Raw genomic sequence first — 15,377 nt, 5'->3', positions numbered from 1 at the left:
ATGCAAATGCTCTTCCTTAATGGAAATACCTTGGGAGACATTGCTAAAATTAGTATTTCAAAAATGTAGACATTTTGGATAGGGTAGCTTCTGATTTAAAATGACTTCTGCTCAGCAGCTGTTAATAAATCTCTTTAAATTACCCAGTAAAATAACCATGAGAGTACTAAAAATGGTAAAAACTCACAACTCTGAAAACAGTGTATCAGTAAACCTGTTGTCAGTGGTTTTCCATGAACCACAAGTGGTGGAAGTGGTCTAAATAGCAGTGTCCTACTTTGAAGATGAATAACCCAGAGAGCCCAAATAATGGTTGGCCAAATATGCTGCAGCCTAAAAGACAGTAAAATCACTCTGAAAAAAATAAAAACCACTGAAACATGTTTAATATGGGGACCAGACAAAAATATTTGAGTACTCTGTGACACTGAAAAAAAGTATGTAAGACTTAGTTAATTTCAAGAAAGACGAAAATAGATTTAAAGTTTTCAGGCAGATAAAAAATAAAGCAGGTTACCTAAAAAGGGACAAAAATTAGGCTGACCTTAAACTTCTCTGAAACATGAAATGCCATAGGGTGATGGTGCCATATCTATAGCATTTTTAGCAAAAATAGTATGTAGATTCCCAAATACCCTTCAGCCAAAGTCCCCTTATGTTAACATCTTATGTAACCAAAGAATATTTATCAAAACTAAGAAATTAACCTTGGTTGTAGGTAATTCTGTTAACTAAAGTACAGAACTTTTTCAGATATCACCAATTTTCTATTATCATCCTTTTGTTTTCCAAAATCTCACATTACATTTAGTTGTCATATCTCTAGTTGCTTCCAATCTACGACAGCACAGGAGTCTTTGTTTTTCATGATCTTGACACTTTTGAAGGATACTGGTAAATTATTTTGTAGAATGTGCCTCAATTTTGGTTTGTAAGATGGTTTCTTGTGATTGGATTAAAGTTATGTGTTATTGAGGGGGAAACCACAGAGATGATGCACCCTTGTCAGTTTGTTGTATCAGGGATCACATAATATCCATTTGTCTAATTACTGGTGATGTTACCCTTGATCATTTGGTTGAGCTTGTATTTTTTAGGATTCTCCACTGTAAAGTTATTATTTTTCTTTTATAATTACTAAGTACTTTGGGGGAGATGCCTTGATATTATAAAAATATCCTATTTTTGCATAAACTCTTATCCACTAATTTTGCATCCATTGTGTGGCAATTGTTACTGTGTGGTGTTTTAATGATGATTTCTATTTCCTTTATTCCTTGTATTAATTAATTGTGATTATTATATAAGAAAGAATTGTCACTTCTCCCCCATTTACTCAGTTATTATTTATATTAGTATGGATTCATGTATATTTGTTTTATTATTTGGTTATAATCCAATGCTATCATTACTTTGTTGCACAAGTTGTTCAACTTTGGCAATTGGTAACTTTTCCTGGGTGGCTCATATCTGTTTTAATATGCTCCCATCGTTTTTTCTTTTCCTTTACTTCCTTACTTTCAGATGCTCCAGGCTCATATTGTATTATCCCTTCTCCAGCCCCTAGAATCAGCTATTTCTCCAGATATTCCTGTTTCTTTTATTGGAGAAGGAATTTAGAAACCAAGATCTGTGTTCATTGCTACTGGGGTAGCTTCTAGCCTCTTTAAGTGACTAGAGTGAGGAAATATATGTGTGGTTACTAACTAATGCATACACACACATCAAAACCAAACAGTGTTTATGCACAGTTCTTTTGTTCTTCAGCCTTAAAGTATCCAGTCAAAACACTTCTTTCCAGAGTTTTGTAAGTCAGCTCCCTTTTCCCCCATTCCCTTCAGTGTAGCTTTGTGATTTAATTGTAATATAGTTAGATTCCTTGTCACAGTCTGCATTCTATCTTTTCCTCCAAATCCTGGTTGACTTGTCGGTTGTTTTCCTACAAGAAAGTTCACTCTGTGTGTGTACAGTTCTATGTGTTTTGACAACTGCGTAGAGTCACATGTCCACCACTGCCTTCTCTGCAGACCAATTTCATCACTCCCCAAAAGTATGAGTTACCCTTTTTTTGGACAATCTCTCCTCTCATTATCAACCCCTGGCAACCAAAGATCTGTTTTCCTGACTACGCTTTTGCTTTGTTAAGAATATCATCTAAAATGAATTCACATAATATGTAGCCATTTGATTCTGTCTTCTTTCACTTAGAAAAATGTATTTTAAATTAATTCATGTTGTATAAATCAATAGTTTGTTCCCTTTTCGGGCTGAATGGCATATCATTGATATGAAATCGCTTAAGGATATCTGGATTGTCTACAATTTCTGGTTATTGTGAATAAAGCTCTTATAAACATTCACATATTTTTATGTGAATATAAATTTCCATTTCTTTTAGGTAGATAGCTAGGAGTAGGATAACTGGGTGATATGGTAGGTGTATATTTAACTTTTTAATACATGGCCAAAACATGTCCAAAAGCGGCTACACCATTTTGCATTCCCACCTGTCTATAGCATTGTAAGGAGAAAATTGGTAGCCTAAGAATTTTATGCCCTCTTAAATGTTGTTTGTGTGTGATGGCAGCAGAATTCTCAGTTATTCAATAATTCAAAATTTATATCACCAAATATCCTTCTTGAAAAAAATTATTTAAAGTCATACTGTAGCTAGTTGAGAGAGAAATCAAAATTAAGAAGTCAAAAGAACCCATTTCTAAGAAAATCCTAAGGGGAAAAAATGAAGAAGGAGACTTCCTTCTCATAAAAAAAGGATACCTAAGAAGACAGATCACATCATATAATATTAATAGTAAAGCCAGAACTCTCATTAAAATCAAGGGGGGACAGAATTCCCAATCTCCTCCTTATTTAACTGTATTCTAAAATTTCTGGTTAGTGCAATAAGACACAAATCAGAAATAACTGATAGAAAGGACTAACTGATGGACAGGAAAAGAGAAAAAAGGTTAGTAATTGCAGAGAATGTTTCTTAGAAAACCCAAAAATGCCAAGTCAAATCCTCTTAAATATAAATTAGTAAGGCTGTGGAATACTAGAAAAATACCAAAAAATATCAATATCCCAGCAAGAAACAGAGGAGATGATAGGAAAATCTTATATGAATAACAGCAGCATATACACCATAAAATTTCTAGGAATAACCCTAACTAAAATATGCAGGATCAGAAAACTGTAAATCTTATTGAAATATGGAAGACTTGGATACTGACTTTTACAATACTGCCATTTATTAATTCATTCATTTGATTACTTGTCCAAAATTTGTCTTTGCCACTGGTATACGTTCCATAAGAGAAGGGACAATAATTGTCATATTTACTGTCTTATCCCTTATGCCTAATATATTGGCTGACTCATAGTAGGAACTCAAAAATATGTATTTCTACACACTAATATTTTATTCAGTTATCTGTTCTACAATGTTTTAATAGCTTATAAGACTTACTCACTTAGTAGCTTAGTAGTTTTTGAAAGGAGTCTAGACTAGTTAATTACCATTGCCTAACAAATTATAATACACAGCCATTCAACCACAGGCAGCATTAAGGCTCCTGGTTTGAAGTGTAGATACCCACAGTCCTGCATTATGATTTTTCTTCACTTTCCCACTCCAATATTAATACATTCCACAACAGTAGGAATTTCAAAGCTTAGAGGAATTTAGGGGGTTTTAGAAGTGGCTGTTCTCTATGAAAAGTGTGATTTTACTTCCTCATTTCAATTTTTAGATCTCTCAGGAAATGCCAGGTTAGTAGCAAATGAATGGGAATGGACTACAAATTATAGTTATTAAAAAAAGAAGAACCCATAAAAGACCCACAGAATCTAGGAGCAGGTTAAAATGAACTATTTGACAGTATGCAATCTGAGTCACTTATCTGGAATCTTTCTGCTTCCATGTAATATAGAATTTAAAGTTAATGATGTTTCCCAGTATTCCATTGCTCGATGGCTTAGTTTCATTTTATAATTAGGTTAACATTTTTCTTTGTAATATTTGATTGGTGACATTTTTCTAGATTTTAAAAATAATGAAATGATATTGTAACATTGGTTAAAGTTGACCCAATATCTAAACCACAGCTGAATTTTCCACATAAAGCATTTTCTTGATTATTCCTATCATTTTCCAATGTTTTATTATCTGTGGTGTGCATTGGTGTTTTTGTGTGTTTGCTCGGGGTGGGGATACTGTGTAGTAATTTCCCTGCTGTGCTTTTAAATAGGAACTTTCTAGGAACACTAGCAATGGTAATGTCATAGTTACTTACTGAGAGAACTAATCTGAATTCTATGGAGGTATACTGAAGTTTTGGGAAAATGAAATTAGAGATGCAGCATATCTCAGCAGTAATGAATCTGTTTCTGTTGTATAAAACAGGGTTAGGTTGTTCTTTTTAAAAGCAGTTTTTCAGACTTGGTACTTTTTACTGGTCAAGTGTTTATTCCATTGGGTCATTAATCTGTTATATTCCCGAAGTACTCTTTGGGTATAGTTCCTGTTCTAGCTAACGTGAAAGAAGCATTGGTCTACGGCAGATTTTTTTAATGCTTTTTAATGATAATTTTGAATTGTTTAGGTAAGACCCTCTTGAGTATCTCCTAGTGCTTATAAATGAAAAGAGCTAGTAAAGACCTTGTTTATAATGACTGACTTTACAACAAAGTTGGGCATATTAATCAACAATAGACACTGTCAGTTCTATTGCATATTACTAGACTGATGAGGGGTGTCTCCACCTGTTTTCTGTTGTTACAACAGAATACCTGAGCCTGGGTAATTTACAAAGAAAAGAGGTTTCTTTAGTTCATAATTCTTCTTGCTAGAAGGTTTAAGATTGGGCAGCTACATCCAGTGAGGGCCTCATGCTGCTTCCACTCATAACAGAAAGTGGATACATGCAAAGAGATCACATGGTGAGAGAGCAAGCAAGAGAGAGAAACCAGGGAGGCCAGGCTCTTTTTTAAAAACCCGCTCTTGTGGGAAGTAATCCATTCTAATGAGAGTGAGAACTCACCCTTGCAAGAGAGCATTAATCTATTTCTTGAGGGATCTACCCCCATGACCCAAACACCTCTCAATAGGCCCTACCCCCAACACTGCCACATTGGGGATCAAATTTCAACATGGGTTTTGGCAGGAGCAAACCACAGCAAGGGGATTTAGCAATAAAAAAATTTAATAAATTTGATACGGAATTCAGAATTGTAATACAGTAGCAGAAACACATCATAAAAATTTAGACATCAATGAGGATAACCTTTGAATGTCAACTGCTTATAAATGAATTAGACTTGCTGCATTTTGGCTAAATTTATAGGTTATGGCAAATAAGATGGGAGGGGCAAGACAGAAGAAACTAGAATGATTTTGTTTACTAAATATCTCAATGTCAACTGTTATTTTTAATGCTTCCTAGATATTTCCCTAAAAGTATGAAATTTATTCAACCTAAATTCACGTAAATATAGAAGGAACTTAACTTGATCAATTAATAAACTTCTTTTGGAAATTAATTTTAACATTAGTCAACTGTTACATTTGAAGTTAGAATGTAAATAAGGGAGAGAAACTTAGAAGAGGAGAATACAGGAGAATGCTGTAAGGTTGTGTAGGTGAGAAAGAAGGCTCTCCAAAGTCATAAGGCCTTCTTCCAAGATACTGAGTAGTTGTGCTGGATTATTCTCTTGGGAGTCATAGAAAGAGGTAACACAGTACTTGACTTTCTCTGATGCCAAAAAGCTCTGGAACTGTCAGTCAGAATTTTCTGTATATGACAATAACTGTGGTGCACTCACTGCAAAAAATAAAACATTATTAGACGTAATCACACCTTTAGCTGTGATGACAGATGTTAAAATGACTATAAGCAGTTAAAGGGGAAACAGGTCACAGACAGTTATCTGGAAGCAATGAGACAAGGATGTTTGAAGAAATAACCTATTATCTGGAGAATGATAGGATTTTAGGATATGAGAGATAATGGGTGAGCTAATTGGGAAGACAAAACAGCAGGCCAATTTCTAATTAAATTGACAGCATATGTAGGATTTCATTCAGGGAAAGTACCAGTGATCTGAGATGGGCCACCATTTGCTCCATGCAATTCTGCAATGAGAGTGCTGCTGGAAGATGCCTCATAAAGAAGGGCTAGAAACATGGCATAGCTTTTAGGGGCAAGGCTTTTTTTTCACTGCCTATCAAGATAAATACCATACCAATGATGTGTTCATCCACAATATGGTAATGAAATAGGAAGAGGGCATCCAGGGTGATAGCTGTGAGAGTGAGTCAGTGTATAAATTCTGCTTAGGAAGGAAGATGTTTAAATTTGAAAAAAAAATCCATAAGTATTAAAGGGTATTCTTGCTGCCTTCCTATTGTGACACTCATCTGACTAAAAGATAAATCAAATGGAATGGACTGATAGGGTTGGTAATTGGATGTGGTAGGAAGAAAGCTGAATAAATTAGCAAAGGACAGAGTTTTTTTTCTTTAAAAGGGTTATAGTTTTCAGATGTTGTTTGACCTCTTAAAGGAGGATAAGCTTGATATTTTTAAAGCAATACTTACATCTGAAATAGTATCACGTACATTTTTAGCTAGTACTCAAACAAGTTCCATATTCTATATAAATGGGGAAATGTAATTCATAATTGACAAGGTATGAATTTTTTACACTTTAAGCCATGAGACTGCCACATCAACAAATGTAATTCCTTAGCAAATATGTCTTATGTTTATATTTATGAAATGTACACAATTGACACAGAACCCAAAAGGGAATAAGTAAGCATTTTAAATATATATATATATTTACTTGGATTTGCAAACTCCGTTCTGGAAAACATTTATTAAATGAGAAACAAGGAAGGAATGCAAGCAAAATGTGCTTAGAGTCTCAATTTATTTTGGACTTGGTGTTACTTTTCTGGATTTTTCCAAAGCTTAGACTTCCATTGGTTAAAGTGTTGGCCTTTGCTTTGTTTTGTTTTTGTTTTTAACTTACAGAGTACTAGTCTCAAAAGTGGAAATGATAAATTATTAAAACTTCAAATTTATCTATGGGAGCCCCACATTGCAGTGGTGATTTCATGTTAAATATTTTAAGTTGAAACAGCAAGAAAGAGATCAAACCAAGTATCTTAGAAAGAGAGACAAGGTCTGGATACGTGATGTATTCCACATTTCATGCAGCTATTGAAAAGGGCAACACAGCTTGCCTAAGGGCCATAAAATGAGTACAGTTGGAGAGTCCAGACTCCATAATGAAAACTAGCAGGTTGTGATGATTTGTAGAGGTGTGTATGTAAGCATGTCCAGGAAGCTCTATGCTGCTTTCCCTGTTCTGAGGCTTGCCCTGCCCACCTAAGGGTCTCTACTTCACTTCTCTAAGTGTGGTGGATTGTATTTTCTAAAGATGATGGCAGCAGTACACCTACCCACCCATATACTATTTTAAAACCTTGCCATGCCCCCATCAAGAGGTGGAGCCTCGTTTTCCTCCCCTTGAATCTGAGAGCTGATGACTCCTTTGTAACCAATAGAATACTATAGAAGTGGTACTATATGAATTTCAAGGCTGGACCATAAAAAGCAGTAAAGCTTCTGAACTGAGACACTGCTCTTGGAACACTGAGCTGTTAGGTCAGAAGTCCAACCAATGGGGAGCTGCCATGTTATGAGGAAGCCCAGGCCATATGGAAAGACTAAGTGTAGATTCTCCTGGTGACCATGTTAGCTGAGGGTCCCTCAGATAGCCAACATCACCCACTAGATATGTGAATAAAGATGCCTCAGATGAGTGTCTCCCAATCTTTGAATCTCTTTCAGACATCCTGGAGTAGAGACAAACTCTTCCCACTGTGACCTTTCCAATGGCTTTATTGTGCAATAGTAACTGTAACATTAAGAGAAGTATTAAGCAGAAACCCTGAGAAGACGGCCAGGCATCTTTTCTCATTCTCTAGTTTCCTATGGTATTTGCCCTGGTAACAGCATCTTTTCTCATTCCCTAGTTTCCTATGGTATTTGCCCTGGTAACAGCATCTTTTCTCATTCCCTAGTTTCCTGTGGTATTTGCCCTGGTAACAGCATCTTTTCTCATTCCCTAGTTTCCTGTGGTATTTGCCCTGGTAACAGCATCTTTTCTCATTCCCTAGTTTCCTGTGGTATTTGCCCTGGTAACAGCATCTTTTCTCATTCCCTAGTTTCCTGTGGTATTTGCCCTGGTAACAGCATCTTTTCTCATTCCCTAGTTTCCTGTGGTATTTGCCCTGGTAACAGCATCTTTTCTCATTCCCTAGTTTCCTGTGGTATTTGCCCTGGTAACAGCATCTTTTCTCATTCCCTAGTTTCCTGTGGTATTTGCCCTGGTAACAGCATCTTTTCTCATTCCCTAGTTTCCTATGGTATTTGCCCTGGTAACAGCATCTTTTCTCACTCCCTAGTTTCCTGTGGTATTTGCCCTGGTAACAGCATCTTTTCTCACTCCCTAGTTTCCTGTGGTATTTGCCCTGGTAACAGCATCTTTTCTCACTCCCTAGTTTCCTGTGGTATTTGCCCTGGTAACAGCATCTTTTCTCATTCCCTAGTTTCCTGTGGTATTTGCCCTGGTAACAGCATCTTTTCTCACTCCCTAGTTTCCTGTGGTATTTGCCCTGGTAACAGCATCTTTTCTCATTCCCTAGTTTCCTATGGTATTTGCCCTGGTAACAGCATCTTTTCTCATTACCTAGTTTCCTATGGTATTTGCCCTGGTAACATCATCTTTTCTCATTCCCTAGTTTCCTATGGCATTTGCCCTGGTAACAGAAAGAGCATGATATAGAAGTGTCGCTAATTGTCTCACACTTGCTTAATCTATTTTTATAAATTAAAATAGTTATTTCCTGTAAATTATTCAATAATTTAATTTTATTACTAAAAATAATAGCTTCATATCTAGAAAGCAAGGTATTATGAGGGACAGTAAAATACCAACCCTGATTTATGAGGTATCTCTCATGTGCCAAGCACACTGCCAAATCTTTTCCTAAATTACCTTAATCTTCACAATAACCTTACAAATTAGGTATTATGATCCTTATTTGAAGATGAAAAAACTGAGGCCAATATGAGGTTAATTTACATTACTCAAGATCAGCATAGTGAATCTAACCTGGCTCTAAAATTTCATATGCCTTCTACCACATTCCATTGCATTTGAGCAACGAAAAGCAGACCATAAGTATAGTAGGTCCATAGATGTTAGTTCAAAGCCAAAAAAAAAATCATGAGTCAAACAAAATTCTAGAAACAATCATTTACCTAAATATTGATAAGCCTTCTAACTTAAAGAAGCTTGCTCTCTATATATTGCTGGACAAAACTGTGGGTCATTTTGACTACAAACATATGAGATACTGTGAGCCAGAACTAACCAACTAAGTCACTCAAAAACTGTGTGAATCAATAAATGTTTATTGTTTTAAGCTGCTGAGTATTTGGGGGATAATCTGTTAAGCAGTAATGAATAACTAATACTTAGTCTATGAGATCTCTCTGCAGTCAATCTGTATGTAGCCAGTCAATAGCTCTGCATTCTGAAGTTACACTATATAAGCAACTATCCATACATTTTGCAAAACTGATAGTTCTGACCCTAAGCCCTGGGGCCATCAGTCTATTATAGCAGCTAGTATGACATGGTTATAATGAATTTCAGACAAGTAATCAAGAGTCCTGAGTTCAAGTCCAAGATTGACCAGTGACAAACTGTACTCTCTGGGCATCAGTTTCTGTAAAATGGAGGAGTACACAGAAGATCTCTAATACTTTTTCCACTCTAATTTACTTTAATTCTATAATTGTTATCTTCATATAATTATTTCCATCTGTTTTATTATTATATGTCTTTTAACTCTAAAACAAAATATTTCCCCAACATCTGAGAATCTCATGTCACTATCTTCAGCATGGAATCCTAATGAGACATTCAATGTTCAAATACATTGAGGCGCATTATCATGTATCTTTTTTGTTTTTTTCTCTTCATATACTAGGATGTCTTAAGGATCCTCTGTTTTATCTGCACTCTCTCAGTATCTTCTACCAAAAAAGGGGGATAAGTGCATTTCTTTCACTTATTTTCATTGGCTACAGTAAATCATCACATTGCCACTACCACCTTCAAGGGAACAGGAAAGAGTCCAGAAAGAAGAGAATTACAATAATGGCAAACAATCTTAATTAAACAATCTTAATTATGGAGGTATTAACTAAATACCTCCATAATTAGTAAAATACATGCATGGGTCAAGAAAGTTTTTAAAGCTAGATTTTGTTTTGAAAAAAGTTAATTCTGCTGACATTTTCCTGAAGATGGGTCATTCACTTAACAAATATTTATTGGGGACCTATTACTTGCCAAACAATGTTCCAGGCACTAAGGACAATGTGGTAAACATGATAAACAAGGTCTCTACCCTCATACAACTTACATTCAAGTTGATATCAAAGTTATTTTACAAAAATTCAAAGGCATTTGCACTCTGTATTAGTCTGTTTCCACACAGCTGATAAAGACATACCCGAGACTGGGAAGAAAAAGAGGTTTAATGGACTTACAGTTCCACAAGGCTGGGGAGGCCTCACAATCATGGTGGAAGGAGCAAGTCACGTCTTACAAGGATGGCGGCAGGCAAAAGAAGAGCTTGTACAGGGAACCTCCTGTTTTTAAAACCATCTGACCTTGTGTGAGACTCATTCACTATCATGAGAACAGCATAGGAAAGACCCGCACCCATAATTCAATCACCTCCCACCAAGTTCCTCCCATGACATGTGGGAATTGTGGGAGTTACAATTCAAGATGAGATTTGGGTGGGGACACAGCAAACCATATCACACTCCTATCAAAATTTCAGTCCATTGATGTTGGTGCTAGTTCTGAATGATTCAGAGGGATTTTTGGCTCCTTAGGCCACTCTTTTTGTGTAATTAATGCTTCTGTTTACCAAATCATTTGACCTTTCTGACCCATCAAAACATAGTGAGATGAAACCATATCATATTCCATGAATGATGTGATGAGCACACATTCCATGTAAAATTCAGTTCTTTTGTTCAAGAGTGCTCTTCTCCCAATTCCTTGGGGCTGGTATGATAGGCAGAAAGATCACTTTGTGAACCAGGGCCTGTTTTGTGACACTGGAAGTTACTTACTTCTCTAAGCCTCAGCTCCCCATAATCCCCCAACATTGTAGTGTTTTGTAAGCTTTGAATGAAGCTTTCATTTTCATTTTGTTCCAGCTTTCTTCCTTTTGGCCTATCTTGGGAACAGTTACAGTCTATATGTACAGCAGACTGTCAGCCTTCTAGCCACATTACCTGTCTACTTGATGCCACTGAGCCAGACTTGCCTCTCAACCTCCTTGATGCAGCATGAACTTGGAGAAAGCTGTACTTCTCGTTAGTTCCCCCAGGAGTAAGGAAAGGAATAAAGGAATGGGTCTCATCATCCCCAAGTAGCTAAAATGATGATAAGTATTTTGAGACATTCCTAATCTGCCACCACTGTGAAAGTAATGTTATCTCAAGTGGATCTGAAACTCCATGAGAGTAGTTCATGTTTCACTATTATTTTCGTTTTGTTTTGTTTTGTTTTGTTTTGTTTTGTTTTTTTGAGATGGAGTCTTGCTCTGTCGCCCAGGCTGCAGTGCAGTGGCGTGATCTCGGCTCACTGCAAGCTCTGTCTCCTGGGTTCACGCCATTCTCCTGCCTCAGCCTGCAGAGTAGCTGGGGCTACAGGCGCCCGCCACCACGCCTGGCTTATTTTTTGTATTTTTAGTAGAGACGGGGTTTCACCGTGTTAGCCAGGATGGTCTCGATCTCCTGACCTCGTGATCTGCCCGCCTCGACCTCCCAATCACTATTGTTATATGAAACATAGAGACTTAGAGAGCGATAGCTTACGTGGGAGATGTACCCTAATGGATAAGAGCATTAGCTCTGGATCCAGTTGCTTGGGTTAGAATCCTGGCTGCACCACTGACCAGGTACTTTGGGTAATTCCTGGTCTGTAGCAATAATAATAGTTAACCCATCTCATAAAATTGTGAGGGCTAAATGAATTGATATATGCAAAGTACTCAGAATAGAGCCTCAAAGAAATTGCAGTTGCTAAATAAGTATTAGCTGTTATTATTGATATTATTACATGCTCCAAACCGCTACAGTGCTCTGAACATAGTAGTCATTCAGTAAATAATTTAATTCCTGAAAGAATGAAAGGAATGAACTTTGGGATCTTTATGAATATGAACATATAGGCAGTGACTCGATGAAGAGTAAAGGCACCATCAACCATACAAAGTTGTCATTTTCTCCTGAATTCTAGATTTTTTTTTTTTTTTTCTGTCACCCAGGCTGGACTGCAGTGGCACCACCTTGGCTCACTGTAACCTCTGCCTCCCGGGCTCAAGTGATTCTCCTGCCTCAGCCTCCCGAAATGCTGGGATTACAGGCATGTGCCACCATGCCCCGCTAATTTTTGTATTTTCAGTAGAGACAGGGTTTCACCATGTTGCCCAGACTGGTCTTGAACTCCTGACCTCAGGTGATCCACCTGCCTCAGCCTCCCAAAGTGCTGAGATTACAGGCATGAACCATTGCACCCTGCCAGTTTTAAATTTTTTAACTTCTTAGTCAATTTCAATCAAAATATGAGTCAGGCCTATATTTCAAATCCTTTTCTAAACACAATATTACTGTTAGTTGGAATGACAGAATTGTAAACAGGCTCTTTAGCTAATAGACTGTGTGTTTCTAAATGATACTTTTATTCAGATTCTCATTTCCAGAAGAGGTTAGTGCATGGTTGGCCTTGTGACAACTGTGTTGTCTAAACAATTGGTTTTGTCTTTACACAGGCTAGTAAAATCACCCTCAATTTTTGATAACTTTAGATCTGTAAATATGTAATCCTTTTCTTGATGAAAAAGGAAATGTTTTTATCATTTTTAGAGCAAGAGCAGTATTGCTTGACACAGTTTAAGTATCTTTTAACATAACAGTTAAATATATGGAATAAACACCAAGTGTCTATAGAGCATAGTCCATGAAAATTTCCAGATATATCAAGTTTAACAGGAAAAAAAATACACCTTTTCTTTTGATTCATTAAATTATACCTTACTCTGAAGAAAATCAGCAATATGGTTCTGGCAGTATATAGTAGTCCTGACACTTCTCTTAGTAAGGGACATTTTTCTACCTCACCACTAAATGCTGGCCAAATAGTATGACCTTGGCCTTCTATCTAAACTCTTAAAATTGTTTAAGATCCACTGGTGGAAATGAAGTCTCTAAGGACATGTGGATGATTTACTGATAACAGAAAAGGTTCAGATTCCATTACTACTGATGGCTGTGCTTCCGTTTATGTTTTCCCTAAGCCATAACTATTTAAAATGTTACTGTTAGCATTCTTATTTGTCTCATTTGTTGGTATATAACTCTCCTACTTAAACATATAGAACAAATCATATTAATTAAAATAAATTGCTTGGACAGTTAAGTTGTCCTGCAGATTGTCTCCGAAGGCTATAAATTCAAATTAAGGGTTTTGTTGCTTGTTCCTGAGCTTGGAAAGATTCCTTTTACTGCATTAGTAGTAGCTCAAGAAATCAACAACCTTGCAAAAGAACATTTATTTGAATTCTTGCAGAAATAGCTGGATAAACTGCATATATAGCTAGTTATCATAATCATATAACAAAATCTTGGCTTAAGCAAGCAACCAAATTACTAATTCATGATGGCAAGTGTTGATATATAATAGTATTGAGTTTGGACATAATTATATGTATTTCTATGTATTTTTAAAATATACATTTATGTATGTTTATATCTATTATATTTATTTCTATGTATTTCTATATATCTTATTATATATATATTAAATTGGGTTTCGGGGGGTTCTAAGTAGTGTACCATAGTAGCAAATTGTGAGATATTTTTGTAAAATAAACAAATAAACTTCATTTTCTGGATATTAAAGCATTCAATTAGGTCAAAATAAATTGTGGGGAGTGGGAATAACTTACTCTGCCTATTTCAAGAAAAGCCTATGTTTTGTAACTTCTAAAGGCAAAGATGTGACTACCATTTATAGTATTCTATAAAAATTTAATGTCCTTTGCATTTCATGGAACCTCTGTAATTTTAAAAAAGAATAGCCCAATCTATCATTAAATTTGAAAATAAAATAGAACAAATAAATTATATTCTTAACTTTTATTTGACCTTTTAGTGTGGGTATATTTCCTTTTACCTACTTAAGGAAAATTAACATTTTCCTTTTTCCTACTGGAGTTTCCCCAAAACTAATACACCTTAATTAGCTTGAGGAAATAACTAAAGTGAAGTAGAAATAAGGTTGTAAAGATCTCTCTGATCTCTTAGCAAAGTGAGATTTTTGCCATCCATTTATTCCCAAAAGCTGCTACTGAAAACATGTAAGGCCTTGTAACTCCCTTATAAAACCCCTGCTATTTAACTACTTTAGAGATTCAGTACAAAGTTCAGAGGAAAACAAAACTATTAAAGTGTTGAAAATTACAACCTATACAGAAATTTTAAACAACCCTATTTTTGAGAAGATAAATCAACTTTCGAGTTACCTAAAAAGAACAATGTTGATTTCTCAATTTCTGCTAACGTATGCTAAAGGGGATGGACTGAAACTATGCATATTTCTTAAAACATGGGTTTTAAAACATTAGGCAAAAGCTTTTGTGGATTTTCATCATCCGGAGAACGTATCAGAAAGAGGGTAGGTCTCATCCGATTACCTGTCTTCAAGGGAAGAAACTGACGTTAATCCTACGGTTTTTCTTGGGGTGAGGAGGGGGGCATAATGGAGTTACTAAAAAATGGTGCCATTTAAATTCAAGATGAATATTCTGGTTTGTAATGGATTTCCCACTACTATTCCTGAATCATAATACTCATGACGTTATTCTCAAATATAGGATAGTCTTATATCTGTCCCTTCTCTAAGGCTTTTGCTTTGGGACTATAGAACATCACATTCTATAGTTTCCAATCTTACCATATAATTTAATAATGATTTTATCACTCAAAAAAAGTTATACTGCTTTCTGTCATTAATGTTGCTGCCTTTCCAATGAGTCAAGAAGGACATGAGCACTTTGGGAGGCCAAGGCAGGTGGATCACCTGAGGTTAGGAGTTCAAGACCAGCCTGGCCAACATGGTGAAACCCCGTCTCTACTAAAAATACAAAAATTAGCTGGGCATGGTGGTGCATGCCTGTAATCCCAGCTACTCAGGAGGCTGAGGCAGGAGAAT

The 15,377-nt window shown here is 36.1% G+C and overlaps 2 protein-coding genes across 9 annotated transcripts in view; one reads left to right on the top strand and one right to left on the bottom strand.

Annotated features, from left to right (window-relative positions):
• LOC109026970 (ERV-BabFcenv provirus ancestral Env polyprotein-like) overlaps positions 1–15,377 on the bottom strand; it is a 266,355-nt gene that overhangs the window by 196,603 nt on the left and 54,375 nt on the right. The window contains exon 4 of one of the 8 annotated variants that reach the window (XR_008679841.1): positions 5,193–5,822. The exons of the other annotated variants lie outside the window; for them this stretch is intronic. The gene's annotated coding sequence lies outside the window, so the exon portion shown is untranslated. Of the gene's footprint in view, positions 1–5,192; positions 5,823–15,377 lie in introns of those variants that run through there. 8 annotated transcript variants of the gene reach the window in all.
• Positions 1–15,377, top strand: part of KIAA0825 (KIAA0825 ortholog) — a 473,030-nt gene that overhangs the window by 443,865 nt on the left and 13,788 nt on the right. The gene's annotated exons all lie outside the window — the stretch shown is intronic.

The sequence above is a fragment of the Gorilla gorilla genome, chromosome 4 (genome assembly GCF_029281585.2).
Source record: "Gorilla gorilla gorilla isolate KB3781 chromosome 4, NHGRI_mGorGor1-v2.1_pri, whole genome shotgun sequence".
NCBI classification, from domain to species: Eukaryota; Metazoa; Chordata; class Mammalia; order Primates; family Hominidae; genus Gorilla; species Gorilla gorilla.
This window is presented reverse-complemented; position numbering and strand designations above follow the sequence as displayed.